Source organism: Canis aureus, chromosome 14 (assembly GCF_053574225.1).
Source record: "Canis aureus isolate CA01 chromosome 14, VMU_Caureus_v.1.0, whole genome shotgun sequence".
Taxonomy (NCBI): Eukaryota; Metazoa; Chordata; class Mammalia; order Carnivora; family Canidae; genus Canis; species Canis aureus.
In genome coordinates this window covers 31205630-31230751 of record NC_135624.1, presented here as the reverse complement: position 1 = coordinate 31230751, position 25122 = coordinate 31205630, and positions in this window count along the sequence as shown.

Here is a 25122-nt window from a genome sequence, read left to right as displayed (position 1 = left end):
CCAAGCCTTGAACCCTGAAGTCATCCAAGCTTCTTCCTTTTAAAAACAAATGGCATATCTTTGCCAATTCCATTTTCTTACAGATTCAGTAGATAGCCCACTATTCTATCAATGTTCTATCTGAATTTTCTTTAATTACAGGGTACTCAAAATAAACCAGGGTCAATCAGGTATGCTCACCTGGAAAATACCTTACAAAGTTCCTCTTACATCCTATTGCTGCTTCCTTCTCTTAAACCAGTCTACATTACTTTTCTTCCAGCTAGTTAGCTTTTGGGAGAAAAATGCACTTCTGGGGCACTAAGGAATCCAGTATGATTATCTATGTAATCATAGATGTATGTGTGACTGCTTTTATATTCTATTGAGTGGCTTTAAATGAGAAGATGAAAAAATTTTGGTTGCTATTTACTGTGATGACCAGCACAAATTTTCTCCTTAACAAATTTAAGTTGAATTTAATAAATCATTACCTTATAAACGTCTGTAGGGTTCAGGTTGCAAAAAATAAACAAAAACAAAACAAAACAGACAAAAAAAGAATAACTCAATAAAGAAATTCTTTCCAGGGCAAATTATTCTTTGACCAAAAGGATGAGAGCAGAGTTGTAAGGAAGAGGATTGAACAAGAGAGAAGTTATTTATTTACTAACTTAGAAATTGACCTCTTGGGAATTCTAACAGTCAGAGAGTAAATATTTCCTTGAGATTAGACTATTATCCCCAATTATCCCACCTCACCCCACTTTTCTTGGAGAAGGATTATACATCTGCTCATGTAGACATATGACTTGTAGTACCCACCCTTACTCTGGGAGAAGTATTTATCCCTGACCCCCTAGCATTGGGCTGGGCCTCTGACTTGCTTTGGACAATGGATGTGAGTGGATGAGATCTTTGTGAGGCCACTCTGAAGGGAGTGTAATTTCCCATTAGACATCTGTTTGCCTCCTCCAAGAAAATGGCATTCTTCAAAGAGGGACTGCTCATTCCACCTGGGCCCCTAAATAAGAAAATTATAAAGAAAAGCAATAACAGCTCCCTTGAAGTGCTGACATAGAATCTGAGTAGGAAATGCAGGCTCTTCATTATACACCACTATCATGATGGCCTGTCTAGGACCATGGCAAAGATGATTAACATGTATATGAAATTTAAACTGTTTCATTCATCAACAGTCACAGATTATCCGCTTCCAAATTGAAATGGATTATATAAGGAAGACTATTTTGCATGAAGTAGTTATTAAAATTCAGTCCTTCTTTATCCCTGATATTTATGCCTTTTAAAGATTCTATTTATTTATCGGAGAGAAAGAGAAAGAGAGAGGGCATGAGCAGGGTGAGAGGCAGAGGGAGAAGCAGACTCCCCACTGAGCAGGAAGTCCAATGACATGAGGCTCAGTCCAGAATTCAGGGATCAGGACCTGGGTTTGAGCCAAAGGCCAACATGTAACCGACTGAACCACCCAGGGGCCCTATCACCGATATTTCTATATCCCAATTATTTCCTGTATCATTTTTCTGTAAGTTATCCATTCTATCAAGTCACAGGATATATGATTAAGTGACAACTAACCTTCAATAATACTTAAATGCTTTCTTTTGTTATGAAAATATACAAGTTTATTATAGGGCTTTTATGGACTCATTATAGAAATAAATCAATGGGTATATTAACTTAGAAAGATCTGATATTATATGAACATTCAATCTTTTTTCCCCAACAATATAGATTTTATGGCATTTACTCAAGTTATATTTCCTCTTTGAAAATTTCCACATAAGTCCTTAACTGTTTTTTGTTAAATATATTTCTATATACTTCTTCAAATCAATGTTTATGTTATGAGAATTTGGTTTTATTCATAAATTTTTTTATCTTGGTATAGCTGTAGTGTAGGAAAGCAGCTGGATATTTCTTTCTTTTTTCTTTTCTTTTTTCTACAAAGCTACTGTCTTGAATACTTTTATTGGTTTTGATAGTTTTCAGATGGCTCTTGAGATTTCTCATCTCAGTGTCTACACATAAGAATAATAGGGGCACTTGGTGGTTCAGTCAGGAAATCTCGATTTCAGCTGAGGTCATGATTTCAGGGTTCTGAGATGGAGGCCCTAGCTCTACACTCATCAAAGAGTCTGTTGGAGATTCTTTCCCTCTGCTCATGCATTCTATCTCTCTCTCTCTCTCTCTCAATCAAACAAACAAATAAATAAATACAAAAATAAATAAAGTAACAACTTTGTATCATGCTTTCAAATAGGTATAACCCTGTATGCCATGTGTGGCATAAAGCTTCCAGGGAAATATTAACCAAAAATGGTTATCCAGTTATCTTTGTCTTTTTTCTTATTTTTGATAAGAATATTAAGATAAGAATATTTTAAAATATACTTGTACCCCTGAATAATTATATACTCATTTGTTTCATTAGGAGTAGTTGGATTTTCCTAAATACGTTTTCAACATCGATCGAGATAATCATATTTATATTTTGTGTAAGCAACACAAAACAATTTGTATCAAGTAAACCAACACCCTGTGCTGCTGAAGTATTTGAACCATTAATTTAAAATCCCTTAGGATGAGCTCATTGAAACCAAACTGCATCTTGAGCAAGGAGACCTAGGAGTATGAATTAGGTTTTTCCTCCAGTGTACTAACACTTCCTCCTCTCAATACCCAACCAAACCAGATGTCCTCTTCACCTTGCCCTCTGTTTCTACTCCCAGATCAGCTCTTAGCAAATGTGACTGCCTCCATTCTGAGCTGTTTTGCTCCTTATTTCATCTGCTGCCTCATGAGAATAGTTATATCCACTTGAACACTGAATACTCCCCTTTCTCTAGAATCTAGAATTGAGATTTCCACTATTCAAAGCTAACTTTTTCCCCTAAAAAATCTATCATCTTTCCTTTCTGCCTTCTTCCAGCATCTTAGCCCATAACGTCTTATCTTTTTTTCTCTTTGTTCAGGTAGCATTACAGTTTTGAAGTACAATTGTTTTTCAAAAAAGGTGTAGAGAGACATTGGCCTTTTTAAAATGAGAGCTCTAGAGCTCTAGAGCTAATGCAGTGGTATAGAAGGAAACAAATAAATAAAGCTAAGTCCTTGCTTTCATGGTGCTTATGTTCTAGAATAAGACAAAAAAGAAGGCGTGTATCAGATGGTGATAAGTACCAAAAAGAAAAATAAAGCAGAGGAAGAGGCCAGAGGGACGAGGTGTTGGTGTTAGCAAAGATCTCTAAAAAGTGAAAATGAACCAGGTAGATGTCTAGCAGAAAAGCATTCTGCAGCAGCTTATGCAAATAACCTGAGACTGGGCTTGCTTAGTACATGTGAGGAATGTTACAGGGCATGATAGCTACATCAGAAAGAACAGTTGAGAGAGGTTTGAGGATGTGACCTGAAAGATAGCAGGGGTCCAGGTAAAACAGTTAGGGCTTGGGGTATTCATCTGAGTGAGATGGGTAGCTGTTGGGGCATTTCAAACATGGTGATTTAGGCTGCCATGTTAGACTGCAGATATAGGAAGCCCAGCTAGGGGACTGTCACAAGAATCCAGGCAAAACACAAGGTGCCTCAGGTTAGAGTTTCTGTAGTAGAGGTAGAGAGAAATGGCTGGATTCTGTATATATTTTAAAGTTAGGGCCAAGAAAATTCGCTGATGGATTACATGTGGAGTACGTCGGGGTGAGAGGAATTTGTCACTGAGTGTTTAACATGAGCAAGTGGAAGAAGATTTGTTTTTCCTGAGATAGGGAGTCAGAGGAAGAACACTGGGGGTGGTGAAGAGTTTGCCTCAACCATGATAAGACTATGGTGCTTGCGTGGAATTAAAGGGAAGATGGCAGAGCAAAATATTTGTGGCAGCGAACTTTATGTGTCAGCTAGACTGGCTCATGGGATGTCTAGATATTTGACTAAATATTCTTAGATGTGTCTGTGAGAATGTGTACAATGAGATTAATGTTTAAATCAGTAGTCTGAGTGAAGAACGTCACCCTCCTCATCATCTAACATGTTAGACCCTGAATAACACAAAAGGGTAGAGAAGAGAGAATTCTCTCTGTGACTGACCTGAGCAGGGACATCAGTCTTGATCTTCTCTTGTCCCCAGACTAGGATTCACACCTTTTGCCACTGGCTTTCCTAGCTCTCCAACTTGCAGACAGCAGATCATTCAACTTCTCATTCTCTATAATTGTGTGAGCCAATTCCTTACAATAAACCTCTTTAACATCTATCTATCTGTCTATCTATCTATCATCTGTCTACGATCTCTGATCATCTATCTCCCGAGAACCCGAACTAATAAAGCAAATAAATTTGGGAATCCTCAGAATATTGGTGTTATTCAAAGCCACAGCATCGGACAGGTTAATTTAGGGTGTGTGTAGAGATGGCACAAGTCAGAGGGCTGAGTCGCAGAGCACCCAAAGTTCTCCAGCAAGGAGGAGAAGATGAGGCAAAGATACAGAAAAGAAACAGTCATCAGCTAAGAGGTGAATCCAAAGACAGTGAGACCTAGAAGCCAAAGACAGTAAACATTTCAAATAGATGCTGGGGCCATGGAGATGTTCTCAAAAGGAAAAGTTGGAGAAGTACTGAAACATGCTTCTTTCCTTTATTATTCTTTTTGGAGTGCTTAATATGGTCAAGAAAATAAAATCATTCATCAAGTCATTGAAAAACCACATTTTTAAGAAGTTAAAGTGGAGTGTAATTAAAAACATATTCACAGGCAAGTCAGGAAACTAGATTGCAGTTCCAGGTTTGGACAAACCAGATGTCATTTTGCCTACAGCATTTCCCTGTGGGTTCACAGTTTGGATGGTTCTGCATCAAAAGAATAAAGAAGCAGGAGTAGATAATATCAGACTTCCTAGCTGGTAGCATCATGACTCGTCTCTGATGGTCAATGCTCAATAACAACTGAATAAATGAATAAATCAATGTACAAACAAGTGTTCTTTTCAACTCCAAGATTTTATCATTGGCCCCCAGCTCTCTTTCCCCGACAGAATATGGGCAGAGTGGAGTTGAAATAGTATCCACACTTTGCAGGTCTCCTCCCTTGATTCCTACTGGCTTGCCTATAGAGACGTTTAATTATTTATACTGCCTTTAGGAAGTGCCACTGGGGTCTGCTGCTTTGGATGCCATTTCTGCTATTATTAGTCTCAGAGCTATTTCTTCTTTCCTCCAGCACAATGAAGGTGGTGTAATAAGGAGCCGCACTTCCGTTTCTCCAAGCCCTTGAAGTGCTCAGCTCAGCAGTAGTCAGACTCCTGGAGCATTTAATGAGAACTATGGAAGACCTAATTTCCTTTGTTATCCTTCACTCCCCTGACCTCAGCTAATCAGATAAGGAGCAGGACAAGAGGACCAGCAGGTTATTTCAATGGCTTCTCTCCATCACTGTTCTGTTCACGCACAATCCCAGCATACCAATGTTTTTTTGTAGTTGTTAGACTTTTCTCAAAATGGACTACATTGAAGCATTCTCTTTCTTTGTTAGAAAAAAAAATCTTCAAATGCCAGATATTTGCTAGCTAGATGGAGTGAAAAGTCTTCATTTTTTTTATAATATCTTCCTTCTTTTTTTCTTTTCTTCAATTTCTCAGTTTTTTCTTTATCTTTTTTTTCCTTTAATCAGAATATCAATATAAATTTTGGGGTATTCTAAGTCCCCACCCCCCTACAAATGGATTGATAGTTGTTTACTGCACAGCCCAGTGCTATGCACTGAGCTTAGAAAGGTTAGAAGCACAAAGCCTCCACCAGGGAGATGAATGCACTACAGTTTAAAAGGAAATTTCAGGGCACCTGAGTGGCTCAGTCAGTTGAGTGTTCAACTCCTGATTTCAGCTCAGGTCATGATCTCAGGGTAGTGAGATCCAGTTCCCTGTTGAACTCCATATTGAGTGTGGAGTCTGCTTGAGATCCTTTCTCCCCACCGTCCCCCTCCCTGCTTGCTCTCTAAATAAATTAAATTTAAAAAACAAAGGAAATATCAACCTATCTGGTACTCAGGTGCAGTTGGTATGATTTGGTAATAAATTTAATTTACCAAATATACATTGAGAGCCTGCTTTGTGCACAATTCTAGCAATGTACTGGTAGTAAATGTTTGGTACTCTCTGGGTTCATGGTGTAATGGGAGAGGTTTACATATGATGAACTCCTACAACTGAATAACAGAAAGATGTACAACCAAATTAAAAAGTGGGCAAAGAACTGAACAGATACTTCTCCAAAGTAAATATACAAATGGCCAATAAGTCCATAAAAAGATACTCGACATCACTGGTCATTAAGAGAATGCAAATCAAAACTGCAATGAGACACCACCTCATACTCATAGGATGCCTATTATTTAAATTCTAGTTACTGGGGCACCTGGGTGGCTCAGTGGTTGAGCATCTGCCTTTGGCTCAGGTGGTGATCCCAGTGTTCTGGGATCAAGTCCTACATTCAGCTCCCTGCAGGGTGCCTGCTTCTCACTCTACCTATGTCTCTGCCTCGCTCTGTCACTCATGACTAAATGAATACAATATTTTTAAAAAAATTCTAGTTAGTTAATATATAGTACAATACTGGTTTCAGGAGTAGCTACTACTAAAAAAAACCTGGAAATAAAATAAATTTGTCAAGGTTGTACAGAAACTAAAACCTTTGTTAATTGCTGGTAAGAAAACCAAATGATGTAGCTCCTATGGACCGGAGTTCCATAGTTTCTCAAATGTTAAACATAGAATTACCATTTGACTCAGCAATTCCACTTTTAGGTAGCTACCCAAAAGAACTGAACGCAGGCACTCCTCCAGATACTCATACACCAGTGTTTCTGGGAGCATTATTTACAACATCCAAGAGGTAGAAACAACCCAAGTATGCATCAACAAATGAATGGATACACGAAATATGGTTTATACATGCCATCAAATATTATTCAGCCAAAAAAGGGAATGAAGTACTGACACATGCTACAATATCAATGAATCTTGAAAACATTATACCAAGTGGAATAAGCCAGACACAAAAAGCCAAATATTGTGTGATTATACTTGCATGAAGTATTTAGAATTGGAAAATTCATTGAAACAGAAAGTAGAATAGAGATTACCAAGGCTAAGGGAGGAGAGAATCTGGAGATATTGCTTAATGGGTATAGAGTTCCTGTTTGGGGATGATGAAAATTCTGGAAATAATAGTGAATGTTGCACAGCATTGTGAATATACTTAATGCCACTGAATTTTACAGTTAAAATGGTAAAATTTTACATTTTGTCTATTTACCACAATAAGAAAAAATAATCCTACTCCCGTTAGAAGAAAAAACAGAATGAAACAAAGTGTAAGTGATATAAATAAATGATGATTACCAAACATTGTTCATGGTTGAGGGGCTTGTTTCTTCTCTAGTTGGGCTGGCTTGCTCATTCATCTGTGGTCATCTGGCATTAGCTGGGCAGCTCTGCTGCTGGATGTTGGTAGGCTATCAGCTGGGCAGTCAGGGACCTAGGCCCCTGTTTCTCATGGATTCCCATGTAACCATCACCAGAAGCTTAGCTCAGACTTGTCAGGTTTCCAAGGAGGGGAGCAAAAGTTGGCAAGGCCTCCAGGTGTGTAGGCTTAGAGCTTGTGCAGTCACTTCCTCCACATTCAAATGGTCAAGGCAAGTCACAGAGACTGGTGTGGAAACAGATCTCACCATTCTATAGCAGAAGTTTCAAAGTTGCATTGCAGGAATACAAAGAAGGGTAGAGATTTGTGGTGACTTTTTCAATCTATCAGTCTAAAATTCCCCACAATAAGGGATTGAATAAATGAATGATCCAAATGTTGAAATAACAAAAAAACTATTGCAATTTTATTTATTTATATATTTTTAAGTTATTTATTCATTCATGATGGACACACAGAGAGAGGCAAAGACATAGGCAGAGGGAGAAGCAGATTCCCTTCAGGGAGCCTGATGCAGGACTCCATCCCAGGACCCCAAGATCATGACCTGAGCCAAAAGCAGACACTCAACCACTGAGCCACCCAAGTGCCCCCAAAAACTATTGCAATTTTAAAGACTATTTAATAAAATGGGAAATACCATATGTAAAATTATATACTATTCAAAAATATCAATATATATACATAAGTAGTGATACGGACATACATATGAATGCATATATTTATTATCTATGTATTGTAAATGATAAATTCACATATTTCTATGATAATTAGAAAAAGATTAACTTTCTCAAGTTATAATTTTTTAAGCGTGCTTGGAATCTTTTTTTTCTTGTATTCTTAAACTTACTTGAACCTTGGGAGCTAATTTATAAGGATCAAAAATTGGAATATGGCCTTTGTTTTATCTCTCATATGATTGATCATAAAATATTAGTAATCCAGGATTAATTTAGATCCTACTATACTGGCACTGTTCAAAAGACAATCACAGATATTTTTAGCATTCTACAATCCATCTTTATCTCAATCTTTATCTTTTAATCTAGATATTCTCTGCTAGAAGCAAGAAGCTTAAATAACTGGGACAACAAATCAGAACCAACATACTTTCTTGAATTTAGCCAACAGTAAGAGAAGAAAAAAATTACATTCTACCTTAAAAGCTCATTTGTTAGGATTCACTCTTGGTTAAAGTTCACTTTCCAATTTACTTCATAAATTTATTCATAAATGTTCCATTTATTCATGAATGTTCACTGAGCGATTTGCACCATCCTTCTATTTGAAGAGTGAGAATCCAGTGGAAAGAGAAGCAAATGAGCAATTGTATTTTAGTTGCGGTATCTGTTTAATTGCTGCCAAAGGAGGCAGTAGACGGTGCTAGATGCAGCCCTCTGACTCAGACATAATTTCAGTTTTGTGGGAGAGGGGGATGCTGGAGGAAGTTTAAAAGTCGACCTTGAAGAAGTAGAATTGCGTATTTATTCTTCCACCAAATATTTATAGTCTGCCTACTTTGTGGTAGTAGAAATGTGCCCACACTGAATGAGGTGCTCTGAGTATAGCAGTGAACAAAACAAAGCTCCTTCCCTCATTCTAGACACCTATCTAAGAAACAGACAGTAAACCAATAAATACATAATGCATCAAGCAGTAATAACTAGGAAGAAAAACGAGTGAGGGAAAGAGCTAAGAGAAGGTCTGGAAGTGTTACAGAAAGAGAGGCAAAATCTGACACGACGTGGGGCAGACATCTGCCTGTCTCCCTCCCTCCTTCAGTGCTTTGGAGGTACAGACTTCCCTCCAGGAATCATCAACCCCATCAGGTCTCTGGAGCTAGGGTGGTCAGAGTAGTCTTCTGGAATCGAAATCGATTAAACTAACCTCCCTGTCTCACACATCCTTGGCAACTCATCATAAGCCCTCGTTTCCATTTAAATAGCTCCAGGGACCAGGTGGTCACACAAATGAGTGAGTTGGTTAAGTTTAAGATAATGGAGCTGTTGTGGGGTCTGAAGTATACTAGATAGTATCCATTTCATATAAATAGATTTGAGTACAATTATTCATAAACCACTCTTTGGGAGGACCGCAGTTTTTGATATCTTCCATAAGAAGTCTTTGATTCTAAGTTACTTAATTGAGGGATGCATTAAGGAGTCAAGAATTAATGGAATCTTTAGAGCTGCAGATACAAATTACATTCACCAGAACAGGCTAAATCATTTTTTTGTCATGCAGATGAGAATTTGACAGGGTAATAGTTTGTGGATACTGAGAATGAGTCTCTCTTCTGATACCTCTGCAGTGAGTATCATTTGCTTCAGCTTTCTGTGTTCCTCCTGACCTTCCTTTGGGGAAATAGTCCTTCCCCCTTGTCACTGTCCAGGTGGGGTCAACTACTAAGTCTCACTTTGCTTCCCAAACCTTCACCTCCACCCTGCAACCCCTACTTCCAGCCAAGGAGGAAGCACAGGATCCCAGGCAAGGCTAATAATGGCATTCTTTCTCTGGAGGTAACATCCGCCTCCTTTTTTTATTGTGATAAAATATACACAGCATAATATTTGTAACCATTTGTGAGCATACAGTTTTGTGACATTAAGTACATTCACATGTTGTGTGCCCATCACCATCTATAGCCAAAACTCTTCATTATCCCAAACGGAAACTCTGTACCTATGGAACAGTAACTCCACAATCCTCATCCCTCTCAGATCCTGCTAACCTCTATTCTACTTTTCTCTACAAATTGACTTATTTTGGGGACCTCATAAAAGTGCAGTCATCCAGTATTTGGCCTTTGGTATCTGGCTTACTCTACTTAGCATAGTGTTTCCTAAGTTCATCCATCTTATAGCCTATATCAAAATTTGATTCCTTCTTATGGGTGAATAACATTTCACAGTATATATAAGCCACAATTCACTTCTCTATTCCTTTGTTGATGGTTATTTGGTTTTTCCACCTTTGGTTTCTGTGAATAATTGTGCTATGAAATTGGTGTGCAGATATCTGTTTGTGCCTCTTATAATAACCATAAGATATGCACATATATATATTACATATATAATTACATTTACAATTATATTACATATATAATTTACACATAGCGTATATGATTTATATATTTAATATATACTATATACTTTATATATAGTATATTTATTTTTTGAAATACGTATCTCAATTCTTTTACTGTTGGGTCTTATAGTAGTTCTTTGTTTTCTTGTTTTGTCTTTTTTTTGGAGTTTTTTTTGGTTGGGGGTGGGTGTTGGTAGTTGTTTTTTGGTTTAAGGAGCCAAACCATTTTCCACAGCGACTGGATCACTTTACATTCTTGCCAGCAACACAGAAGGATATCAATTTCTCACATTCTGTCCATCACTTTTTGGGTTTTTGTTTTGTTTTGTTTTTCATATTAGCCATCCAAGTGTGTACAAAGTAAAGTAGTACCCCACTGGTGTTTTGATTTTCATTTTCCTAATGACTAAGGATAGTAAGCATCTTTTCATGTTCATACTGGCCATTTGTGTATCTTCTCTGGAGAAATGTCTATTTAAGTTGTTTGTGAAGTTTTGAATTGCATTGTTTGGGGTTTTGTGGTTGTTGAGTTATAGGAATTCTGTATGTATTGTAGATATTAATCTCTTATCTGATATATAATTTACAAGTATTTTTTCCCATTATGTAGATTGTCTTTTCACTGTCTTGATATTGTACTTTGATAAACAAAGGCTCTTAATTTTGATGAATTCCAATGTATCTGTTTTTTTTTCTTTAGTTATCTGTGGGTTTTTTTTAAGATTTTATTTATTCATCAGAGAGAGAGAGAATGAGCACAAGAGAGAACACGAGCAAGGGGAAGAGCAGAGGGAAAGGGAGAAGTAGGCTCCTTGTTGAGCAAAGAGCCTGATTAAGAGCTCAGTTTCAGGACCCTGGGATCATGACCTAAGCTGAAGGCAGACATTTAACCCTCTGAGCCACACAGGAGCCCCAACTAACTGGAACTGAAATAAAATCATTGCTAAATCCAATGTCATGAAAATTTTCTCTAATGTTTTCTTCTAAGAGTTTGATAATTTTAACTCTTAAATTTAGGTCTTTGATCCATGTTGAGTTTAAATATGTATTTGGGGGCAGCCCAGGTGGCTCAGTGGTTTGGTACCACCTTCAACCCAGGGTGTTATCCTGCCAACCTGGGATCAAGTCCCACCTCAGTCTCCCTGCATGGGAGCTTCTGCCTGTGTCTGCGCCTCTGTGTGTGTGTGTGTGTCTCTCATGAATAAATAAATAAAATCTTTAAATAATAATAATAATTATTATTTATTTGTTGTTAGGTAGGGGTCCAACTTCATTCTTTTGCATGTGAGTATCCATTTCAAGCAACATTCTGGTCTTGACACACTTTTTTAAAATAATTGACCATGGATGTGAAAGGGTTCATTTCTGGGCTCTCTTTTCAATTCCATTGGTCTGTATGTCTGTACAGAATGTAAGCCAGGACCATACCATCGTAATTGCTATAGCTTTATAGTAAGTTTCAAAGAAGTATGAGTCCTCTAACTTCATTACTCTTCAAGACTGTTTTCGGTATTCAGAGTCTCTTGTAATTCTGTATGATTTTGAGAATTGGTGTTTCCATATCTGAAAAAAAAAAAAGCTGCTGCAATTTTGGTAGGAATTGTGTTGAATCTGTAGGTTACTCTGGATAGCACTGACATCTTAACAATGTTGTCTTCCTGTCCATGAACACAGGGTGCCTTTCTCTTTATTTAGCTACTCCCTAATTCCTTTGAGCAACATCTTATAGTTTTCTATGTACAAGACTTTCTCATCTTCTGTTAGACTTATTCCTGGTATCTGACTCTTATAGATGCTATTACAAATGAAATTGCCTTCTGAATTTCCTTTTGGGCTGTTCATTAGTGGTATATAGAAACACAGCTGAGTTTTGTGTGTTGATCTTTACTCTGCAACTTTGCCAAACTTATTTATTAGTTTTAGTAACTTTCTTATGGATTTGGGGGTATTTCCTATACATAAGATCATGTCATCTGTTAACAGAGATAATTTTACCTCTACTTTTCCAAATAGAGTAATTTTCTCTTAAAGTTTTGAATCTTAATCTGGGAATCTGAAATTAACTGGATCTGAGTTATTCAAGAAACAAGGCTTTCAAGAGATAGCTCCTGTCCCTCAGGTGCACAAGACTGACTGCAGGTCACAGGCTTCCAAAGGCTGGATTTTACACTGTTTTCTCTTTGATTCTGTGACAATTTTTTTAAACAGAATTTGTTTCTGTTGCTCATAACTCAGGGAGCCTAGTTGATATAATACCCTATTCTTACTTCTTTCAAAGAAACAGAAACCAAGAAAAATGTACTGGAAGAAGGAAATTATTTGAAATGTACATTCTTGAACCATATCACCAGAGATTTTAATGATTAATTTTTAAGCAATACTCTAGGTGACTCTCAAGTATACGAACCATAGACTAAATGTTTTGCAGTACTGATTTATATAGTACTTATGCCAAATAATGATCTAGTTTATGATTGAGCACCTCTAGGGATGCCAAACTCTACTTAACATGGTGAATCCATTTCATTTGGGAACAACTCTTCCAATTTTCTTTCATATTTGGGTTACCAATATATCCTGTATAGAACTGAATTGTTAAATCATAGAATTTTATGGTTACCAAATTATAGAGTATTTTTCATTCCCCTTCACTTAAAAGGAACAGTTTTAAAGGATCAAATGAGCCTAGTGAGATGCATATCTTCTTATAAATGTCTTCCTCTGAAAAACGCATTTCTTTGCTCTCAATTTAATTTCACCTAAGCATTTGTATAGGTACCTCCAATGATCTCACATCCACGTTAAAGAACAAAGGTAACTTGGGAGGTTGCTGGGCAGAACCCAAAATCCCAAAATAGCCATCCTCCTCACCCATCAGAGGTTTATTTTCTTTTGGTCTTAACAACTTCTCTGTCTTGAAGAGTGAAATAATGCACACCCTTCACAAGGTGCTAAGCTTTACCAGCTAATGACTTAGATACCAGTGACACCAGGGGAGGGTGTGGAGGGGAAAATGGAAGTGCTATCACTGTGACAACCGTGTCAGATTGTTTGACATTTCTTAATTTCCCCTTATTCCTGATTTTCATTCCTCCATCTGTTTCTCCACAGCGATTGGTATTTAAACTCTTAAAAGAAAAGAAACATGTGCTGATAGAATAAGATGTTTCATTTAAATAGAAGGATAAATGTCTGATAATTTACTTGTGAGATCCCCCAAGGTTATTAGCATTAAGGCAATCAAAGCCTTATACTCACAGGATGAAATTATTATTACACTGCAGTAAAATGGTTGGTATCAGCTAGTATTTGAAATTGGCTCCCCGGTGGGGATAGTGGGGGTAAATGAGGGGTTTTCTGTGTATAGCCTAAAGCCCCTTGGGTTCACTAACTTGTCAGTGCTAAACAATAACCTTACAATAGAGAATGGTTTAGTGGAATGAAAGTAGACTGGGAAGCAGGCACATTTAGCTTCAAATCCTGCCTGTATCATTTTCTACTCTAGGTAAGAGACCTGATTCCATTGATTCTCACTTTTATTATTATTTTTAAATAATAAATTTATTTTTTATTGGTGTTCAATTTGCCAACATACAGAATAACACCCAGTGCTCATCCCGTCAAATGCACCCCTCAGTGATTCTCACTTTTATATGCAAATGACAAACTCTAACAATAGTTGAAGAAGGTGGACAGCCCAGGTGGCTCAGTGGTTTAGTGCCGCCTTCAGCCCAGGTGGTGATTCTGGAGACCCCGGATAGAGTCCCATGTCAGGCTCCCTGCATGGAACCTGCTTCTGCCTCTGCCCGTGTCTCTGCCCCTCTCTCCTTCTGTCTCTATGAATAAATAAAATCTTAAAAAAAATAGTTGAAGAAGTTGACTTAATTCATTATCATTCAATTAAACAGATATTTGTTGAGCACTGCAAACTGCCAAGGCACTGGAGATAGAATGGGGTTTGGGAGATTCTCTACCTTTGTTCAGCTAAAATTCAGCAGGAGCTACAAACAAAAGGGCAGTAAAAGCAGCACCCAGGAGTCATCACAATGAAATATGTGCCTTACACATTAGGATAAGAAGTTTGATACATATGCCATAGAATAAATAAGAATCATGTTAGTTTAAAAACAAAAGAAGAAAAAAAAAAGAAGAAAGAAATCATGTTAGTTTTCCTTCTTTCTTTTTACTCTGTTGAGCATGGCAATGGCGTAGCAATTTAATAGAATTTTTCCTTGAGTTCTGGCAAATTCTCAGAATGCATTATCATTAAAAACTTCAGGCGTGTGTGTGTGTGTGTGTGTGTGTATGTGTTTACCTTACTCACTATTTTCCTCACTTGTGAAACTCCACAGTTGAACTAACAGATTCTTCTTCTGAAATTCTTATTTGAGCTATATAAATTAGCTCATGACAAGAAAACAAAATCAACCCCAAAACAGAAATATCAACAGACTTCTATTACATATAAAGCATGAACTGAAATTTGTCAGGTCTTCCCACAGGATCTTACTAAATGATCTCAGCTCAGGAAGGGGAATGACTTACCAAAGTCAATGAACAGTAAGAGGCTTGGACATGAGTGGAACTCTGGTCTCTTCAATTTTCAGTCCAGTGCCAATAATATCAGTCAAAATCCTGTGGTCAGAAATGCCATCTATCCCCAGAGTGAACCCTTTGAAAGAGAAGCATGACTTTATCTACAAATGCAAAAGAGATGAATAACTTATCTTCACCCTAATCACCAGATGAGGCCAACAGATTCTTTCCAACAGGCCATTTGTCTGATAAGACCATCCTTGCTCCAGAGACAGCACAGGTGGGAAGCATCATGCAAGCAGGAGAGTATGGAGATCTTGAAAAACACCAACCTTACTATGTAAAAAACCCCAATCTCTAGTTCTAGTGCTGATTTAGATAAAATGCAAGCTTAAGAGCTGATTGATCCTGAAGGGACAGCATTTTTGCATTTCCTGTCCATTTACCTGAGACCTTCAGGTGCTCTCTTTTTCAAACCAATGAACTCCCTTACTTGTTCTGTGCCTATTCGTGGTTCATATCAAGAAGGAAGAGGAAGTCCCAGAGTCTCCACCTGTCAAAGAAGATAAGTCTTGCTAAAGGAGATAGCACTAAGATAAGGTCTTTAGGAATGAAATAATCTCCAGCAACTAGTTCATGAATACCCCAAGACTTTTACAGAGTTGCTGACTGGGGAAATCAATAGACACAGACTTGAGTAAGTCTAGATATTTCTGAATCTTATTAAATATATATATAAGAAGCCTTTGGAGGTAAACAGGATACAATAATAACCTAATGGTAGCTGAGGAAAATCAGAAAGGATCAAATGTGAAAATGCATTGTGATTTGGAACTCAAGCTGAGAACAAGCAGTTGAAAGGCAAGTAAACAATGTTCTCATTGGCTCTCTGTTACCCACACACAAAACCCAAGTCCCTTAGCAGAGACCACAGGGTGCCTTACCTCCAACTTTTGTCTATCACTGACTCATTGTGGATATTCCATACTTTGACTTGGTTGAGCATTATGAAATGTACATCAAGACTCCTTTTTTCTTTCTCCTAACTTGATATGATGAGAATCTATAACCACATAAAAATTAGAAGAGTAGCATAGCGATTGACCAACTGCACCTGTGCTATGCACATCCTTGGATGTGTCATCTGTGACTGCTTTGGCACTAGAAGGACGGTGCTGAGGAGCTAGGACAGAGAACTTATGGCCCACAAAGCAGAAAGTATCTATTATTTACTACAATCAGTCTTTTATATAAATGGCACTACCTGGAAAGGTAGCCTTTACTTTTTACAGAAAAAAAATTGCTGACCCCTGAGCTAATACAATGACATTTGTACACCTTCTAACAATCGTCAAGATCAATATGGTTGCTCTATCTATTCCCATGTACACAAACATATATTTTCTCCTGACCCATATGGAAGATGCAGAAATCATGACCTTTCCTCTTGAAAGACTTCAGCATGCCTCTGCTGAGAATAAAAGACATTCTTGTATAAATAGCCACAATATCTTTACCACCCAAGTATACTATTTTTTTTCATAATTTAATCTAACAGCCCATATTCACAGTTCGTCAATTGTTCTCATAATCTTCCTGGAGATTTTTTATTTTAATCAATATCCTATCAGGGCACCTGGGTGTCTCCTCAATTAAGCTTCCAACTCTTGGTTTCAGCTCAGGTCATGATCTCAGAGTCATGAGATTGAGCCCCACACTTGGCTCCATACTCAGTGTGGAGTCTGCTTCTCTCTCCCTTTCCCCTCACTCATGCTCTCTATCTCTCTAAATAAAATAAATACATAAATGTTTAAAAACATCAATATCCTATCAAAGTTTTATGACTTGTCTTTGGTTATAATATTTCTTCAATCTCATTTATCTAAAACAAATCCACCAACCTTAATTGTTTTTTCTTTTTTCTCCCCCACCAATATTGACCTCTGGGAGATCCCAGGCTGGTGGTCTTATAGAATATTCCACATCTTGGGATGCCTGGGTGGCTCAGCAGGTAAGCATCTGCCTTTGGCTCAGGGCATGATCCTGGAGTTCCAGGATCGAGTCCCACATTAGACTCCCTGCTTGGAGCCTGCTTCTCCCTCTGCCTGTGTCTCTGCCTCTCTCTGTGTGTCTCTCATGAATAAATAAATAAAATCTTTAAACAAAAAGAATATTCCACATCTGCATTTATCTGTTTCCTCCTGCTGTCATTAAAGACTTTGGGATCCCCCTCACCCCACCTCCTACACGTTCTGTAAATTGAGCATTAACTCTAACAGCCTTGGTTAGATTCAAGTTGAACATTTTTGGCAAAGCCACATTATAGCTCAAAAGGAGAAAAACAATTTTGGGTTTTCCTGTTGTTAGTGAGGCAGGTTATGATCATTTGGTTAAGATGGTGGCCAATATCTGAGATGACACATGTTTCCTTTGCTGCTACCAAGTTATCCGTGGGGTTGCTGGGAGCAGGAATCTTTTGGCATCATGGAATACCTGGTTTCTTTCAAATTTTGTACGTAATGATTTTTGCTATCACTGATGATTAGTGCCTAAATAAATGAAAATGTCTATCTTTTTCCTAATTCTGCAATTCCTTCTACATTTCAAGCTATTATTATTCTCCTGTATAGAAGAGGTTTTTTCCTTTTTGTTTTCCTCTTTCTTTCTCATCATAATAGATTCATGGATTTTAAAAAATGGAATGATGGCAACCAGTTACCATCATTATTCTTCTTTAATTAATTAATTAATTTATTTATTATTTATTTTCATTTATTAATTAATTTATTTATTATATTTTAAGTAATCTCTATACCCACTGTGGCTCTTGAGCTCATGATCCTGAGATCAAGAGTCACATGCTCTTGACTGTCATTATTCTTTTTGATGTTTAAACCTCCAAAAATTGGCCATTGGGATCCTTTTCCCTCTGTTCCTGTGTTCTTTGGACATGGTCCACTGGGTGCTGAGTTCTTTTTTGCTTTCTGGCACAACACAGCACAGGCTTACCTTGTACTTACCCTGTCTCAGACAAGGAATTAACCATTTCTTGAAGAACCTCTGACTCATTATTGGATAACAGTAATTAGAAATTGAGATCTAGTGTTCAATACTTGGGGGTGCTTTTTTTCCCCTAGGCTTTTTCAATGTATACATGTATGGATCCATACTTATATGAATTAATATTAGGCACCAAGACTCTCTCTTTTGCAAATGAAACACAACTAACTCACAGGTTTAAGGCATAAAAGAAGTTAGGGGTATTGATGAACCCTTGTAAGAAAAGAATGGCTTCAGGAATGGCTACATCTGGGATCTCAAAAGATGCCTTATGTCTTACTTGATTTATCAGTCCTAATTTTCCTTTGCATTGTATTCATTTTTAGGTATAACCATGCCCACCTCCAACAAGTGATGGCAAAGTATAAAGTGGTATTTCCAGTGTATTATAAACTGAAAAATACACCTCCAAACCCTGACGTTCTATTACCATCACTGGGATGGGGATTTAGCAAAGACCATGAGGGTCTCCCTCAGTCTCATTTGTTCCCCATATTGTTCCAATAACTCTTAATGGAAGTTCTCCACCTGATTTTAGTGTTCACCAGCATCACTTCATTGTATTGGTCTGGCTCTGATTTGCTATTTTTCTTTCATGAGAATTGTTCTTTAACCATTCTCAATCCTGTTTCCCTTACCTATAAACCTCTGAGCAGATCACTTAGAGGCTGCAGGCACGTCCACTGCTTTTTGCTGACATCTCTCTTAGAAATCTTTAATTTCTAAATCTGCTTCTGCTTTAATTACTGTGTCTCTGAGGACCTGCCAGTATTCTTCCATTCATGGCCTGCTCAGTGATGCTCAGCTGATTTCTTAATTCCCCCAAATCTCCTGTCATAAAGCTCTTTCCTATCCAAAGCTATAGAGTGTGAATCTTTCTCAGCAAACTCTGTTTATCCAGCTAAACTTAGAATATAATATTAGCTCTGAAAGGCACTGAGGGATCATTCAATCTATTCCCCAATGCACCTTTTACCTTGAGGGAGGGAGGGAGGAAGCAGGCTTAGGATCAAACAGTGAAAGCTTAGAGATCATGGCCCTAATTCAGGACTCCTATGTCTTCCCCAGCTTATATCCTGGAAATGATATTAAGCAGACCAGTAGTCCAAGTGGCTGTGCTCTCTATCCTCCTGAGAGGGCAGCCTCTGGAAAGCAGTGAAAGAGGGTTCAGGGATATGCAGGGAGACCTCTGTTCTCTGTGGTCTCTGACTCAACTGGTCCTACAGCTTTTGATTGTGTAACCTGACTTTTGTCCGAGGAAGGAAATTAATGATCTCCAGCTCATTTTCTCTGAGAACGTGTCTGCCTGAGGAGCCTTATTACCAGAGCAATGACACGATTTTCCCCATTACCACCATCATGGGCTCCATGGTCAATATTATGAGAAGAACCCCTCCTCTGAAGCCAGGTAGTCCTGTATTAAACCCCATATCTCTCACTTACAGCTCTCTGAGTTCAAGCACTTGCTTTATCTATTTCTACCTCAACTCCTTATTTACCAGACAGGAATTTCTGTTTTATTAGTAGCATGGTATGGCGGTGGAAGATGTAGTCTTAGCCTTTCTTTTTTTAAAGATTTTATTTATTTATTCATTCATGAGAGACACAGAGGCAGAAACATAGGCATACAGAGAAGCAGGCTCCTTGTAGGGACCCTGAAGCAGGACTCGATCCCCGACCTGGGATCATGCCCTGAGCCAAAGGCAGACTCTTAACCTCTGAACCACCCAGGCATCCCTTAGCCTTTCTTTCTCTGGTCTTGCTCTTTCCATACCTCGGTTTCCTTGTCTCTAAAACGGGATAATAATGGTAGCTCACTCATAAGGGAGGATTAAATAAGATAATACATGTCAGATGCTTTGAATGGCGCCTGACACATAGTAATCAGTGAGCAACCATTTATTATTATCGTTGTCACTGTTGCTTCTGCTGAGATACAAGTTGTGCAGACTATAATGTGCTGTGATGATCTGCTTACAAGTCATCTTCAATCCCAGACTGTGTGCTCCTCCAGGGCAGGGACTGTTTAACTCACCCCAATATGCTTAGCGCCCAGCATAAGGTCAAGCACACAAAGTCGTTGCTTAACAGAGGTTACCTATTACTGTCACTGCAAGGTTGCCACAAAGATTAAGTGACACTGTATATGAACATGCTTAGCATGCTTAGCACCTTATAAGCACTGCCATCAGCAACACAGTTATCTCTTTCTTCATATTCCTTACAGCAATCAACTCTCTCATGGCTGCTCAGCAACCTGGCAGAGGTCAACATGGAAACATGCCTCTCTGCTAAAACTGCTCTCCAGACGGTGACACCCACTCAGGCAGGCGAAGTTGACCTTTACCTGAAGAATATTTAAGGCCTCCTGATATGGCTGTATTGAAGAAAAAAGCATTGGCACCGCTGAAAGACAAGGTTCAAATCCTCTCTCTGCCTTAAGTCACTGAGTAAAAGCAGAACAAGTCACTTACCCCCCATCCTCTCTCAAAACCCCCTTTGTGTGTTTCCTATCTGCATAGAGACATGCATGATGAACTGGGTCTGCTATTACTGCAGGTTGAATAGGAGCAGAAGGGAGTGTGGGCACCAGGTTTACAGCAGCAAGAGCAGCAGCAAATAAGCAGAACACTGAAGTCCTCAGGCCAGGAATTTTTAAAAATCCTGATTAGTATCTTTTGCCAATTTCCATGGTGTAAATACTTCTACAATTGCCAATTGCAAGCAACTAAAATGAGCTTAATTGGCTCACAAACTTCATAATTTTAGCTATCAGTTTGCATGAGCTGGTATGAGCCAGTATGAGCACATCAGGAGTGAGGTAGTGCAGGCTGTATTTAGAAATTATATAGGGGTCAGAGCCCAACCTTCATGCTCCATCTCCTAAGGCTCCACAATCTTAATGAAAGGGTCCTATACTTTCTTTAGTTCTCTTTCAAAATTATTTTTGCACTTTGGGCCTCCAAGATATAAGATACATACTCAAAAAGCATTTGTTGAGCACTTGCTGTGTGTCAGGTCTTGAGACAGATTGAAATGCTGTCTTCCCTTGAGAAGACACATGTAAACAAATGCTTTATTAGAGTGAGAGGTATGTGTAATATTTCTTAGAGGTGGGAGTATCTAATTCCCCTGAGGGAAGCTAGGGAAAAGAAAACAAATTGCAAAGACAGTGGTTATGAAGCTCTATAACCTTTAGTTACCCTCTCTTGATGTTCCTACACCTCCACCACTCAACCCAGGGGATGACTTGGCAAGTCACTCAATGTCTCGAATCTCATTTTCTTGACATAAATATGGAAAAAACAACTCCTGGATTTCTTCTTCAGAGGGTGTTTGGTTTGAAAGAGAAGATCCGAGAGAAGGAACTTGTCAGCTGTGAGAGGCTATCCACATGCAATGGACCCTGGTAACAGGGACCAGGGTCAATCAGAAATCACACTTGACCACAAGTAGATGTGATGGATTCATTAGAGCTGGGATTTGTGGGAGCCTCAGGAACATTTGTTTCGCTTTGAGCAGCTTTGCTAGTTTTTCCTAATCCCAGGCTTTTCCTGTAATACTGAGATTCTGACTCACAAAGGACCAAATATGTACAAGAGATTTTTCTTTCCAAAATGGAAATAGCTTTATGGTTTTATCTGTTTGTAAAAATGAAACATAGAAAAACTATGAGAGACTTTCAACTGTAGGAAACAAACTGAGGGTCGCTGGAAGGGAGGTGGGTGCAGGGATGGGGTAACTGGGTGATGGGCACTAAGGAGGGCACATGATGTGATGAGCACTGGGTATTATGTGCATCTGATGAATCACTAAACTCTACCTCTGAAACTAATAATACAGTTGTTAATTACATCTTCAAAAAAAAGGAAACTTAGGAGTTGTTCCCCCCAAAATGGACAATTCACAACAGAAAAATAAAGATAAAAATTACCTAATTTTGCCATGCAAAGCTAAAATTATTAACATTTATGTATATACCTTGGGAATTCAGGCAAACAGGACACATACATGCTTGCAGGCATGCACCAGACTTTACCAAGATGCAACCATGACTAACATACCTGAGCATGTGTCTACAATCTTTTAAACTTGATATGCAATGGAGTTATTCCGTGTCAAAATTATACAGTCCACATCGTCATTGATTATATAAATTAATTTTGGTACTAGATAGCTAAGAAATGGACTAACAGTTCCAATGACAAAAAAAAAAGATATTAAAAGACTTATGATTTACTTGGCTTAAATTCAAGAAGCTTATTGAGGTAAAGTAACATCATGGAAAATATAGGAGCTTTAGAATGTGGAGCCCCAGGATTTGGAGCTAAATACCAACACTTACAATGTAGTGGAGGGGCCTGGCCTCTCTGGGGCCTTTATTCATCAGTTATCTAATGGGAAGAGCAGTAAAGAAAATGTCTAATTCACAGGTCAGCATGTTGTCTCCATTCCCTCCCCTATATGCAGCGTCCACATGAAATTCTGACCACTCAAGATCCCAAAACTTAAGCTCTTCGTCAAGAAGCACATGATTGACAACAGCAATGTGAGCTCCAAATGGTAAATACTCTGGTTTCACATGACACCGAGTTTAAAATTACAGTAGAATTACCCCCGAAAATATCTCGGAGAGCAAATCCATTCACACACATACTTAGCCCCAGCACAAAGACGGCCCCTTAGCCCACAGAGAGAAAGTGCACTTCCATTGGGTTTTTTTCCAGAGTTAGGCTTATTCATATGCGCTGTGCTATATAACCTCATGCACTTTGGGTAAAAGATGTGCCCTAATTTCCTCAACTGGAACAAGCAGATAGTGAACTAAACATTCCTTTTTTCTTAAAGTTTCTCTGAGAGCAAGTTAACTTCATAAACCTCTCTCTGACCTCCCCAGATGAGCCGTAGAAATGATGTCTTCCTTTCCATAACCTAAGTGATGTTTAGATTGTTCAATGATTTGAATATGCACCATAATAGGTATTTCTCTAGCAACACCCACACTCATCCTATCCACAAAGGGTCGCCATTGTGCATCCATCCTCTCTGATAACCACAGTCTCCTGTGCTTCCTGCCATCATTACATATATTTACTACAATTGTTTGCTTATTGTTGGTTTTTCTCAAAGAACATCAACCCATAGCAGATTAACAGACAAGATTCAGATTTTCTTTATATATCCAGCCCCCAGTACCGTGACTTAATCATAAAACAATTTCATGATATTTCTTGATCTGAATCAGATATGATGCAAATATAACCCCAATAAAACAGAGGCACTTTGTGGTCTTTGCATTTCTGAATGATGTTCCACAAAGAAGTACAAGTCTGATATCCAAAAAACTTAAAAGGCAATCAAAATATTTACAGTATTTACTAGTATCTCAAAAAAAAAAAAACAACAACAACAAAAGCAAAAAAACAAGAAGAGCTTCCATTACATGAACCACTGTAAAATGGCCTAAAATCCTCTCATTGTTCCACTCAATCTGATGGCACCAAGAGCTATCTTGATGTGTGCTCAATATGGAAGAAAATTGGAAATATTGAAGGCATTAGTCAGCTCTGTATGAGATAATATTGCTTAGCAAATCATCACAGCACTCAATGGAATGCAGTAAGAATTTCTTAGTCTTATTATTTCTTGCTTTTGTACCTATAGATTACTTGGGGCTTGGCTGATCTAAGCTTGGCTTACCTAGGTATTGTTCCAAGTTCCAGGTCCCATCTATTCCAGTTTCTAATGCTGTTTGGACTGCAGACCAAAGAAAGGAGGCAAAGCCCACATTTTAGGCAAATCACATTTTAGTCCATTGCCTTTGTCATGTTCACTATTATTCCACTAAAAAGCAAGACCCTTGGCCAAGTCCAGTAAAATAAGATGTCTACTCCTTCCAAGGAATGAGGAAGGTGTGATTAGTTGCTAAAAAATATATCATCTGCAACTATTACCCTCTTGTTCCTATGGAAAAAATATCTGATACATGGATTTGCACATGAATAGTTTGTTGGGAGTCCCCTCACTTCCTATAAGAGAGGTGGGATGCAGGATTGTACAGAAAGATGAGATGAAGTTCCAGAAAGTTCTCAGTCCACGGATGAGGAGCCCTAAGGCTGAGATGTCCCCAACTGAAACATGGAGGCTCGGCTTCTGACTCAGTAAATTGACCAACCATTTGGATTAGAGCTATCCTTCGATAGGTGATGTACACTTGGGTGAGGCAGCTTCCTTGGGCTGAGGGAAATTCCCAGGGACATACATGGCTGTGTATCTAAGCAGAGACAATTCCAAGAATTTGCAGGAATGTGTATCTCAGTTGTGATTGGGAATTCTGGGCAGCATAGAACAGCATCCAATCCCTACTCCTTACACTATTCACATCCATTTGCTTCCAATGGAAGAAGCCTTTGAAAATTTTGGTTTCTCTCTATTCCTGGGGAAACTTACAGAAGAAACTTAACAAGATGAACCATAGCTCCGACTGCCACAGCTGATCTAGAAGCAGCAACAGCCATTTGTGTTCCTTTCTTCTACTATCAATTCCAGATTCAGTACTAGTACTTTGCTAGTAGCTCAACTAGTACTTCTGCTGGTCTAAGTGGCTTACCTGCTGTAGTGACCCAGAGCTTCATCCATGAAGGTCATGCTATCCTTATCAAGCCATGGCTGCTGCACTTCTTCATTTACAGTCAAAGCTGGGTAGGGGATGGACCTAGGAATCAGTTTGGTGACAAATGTATTTCTTCCCACCCCCTTGTCTAGCAATACCACTGCCCTATCCTGGTGTTTAGCATCAGTTATTTCTGCCAGGATGGTGACTCTTTACCCAATGGTCTTTTGGCAAAGGAGCTTATGGTTTCTGAGTAGCAGTTGTTCCGGAAAGTCTGATGGGAATCTTACTGTGCCCCTGGTGGATGCATTCACACAAGGAGAATGAGAGTCCCCGTTCTCATGGAGCTTAGAGTT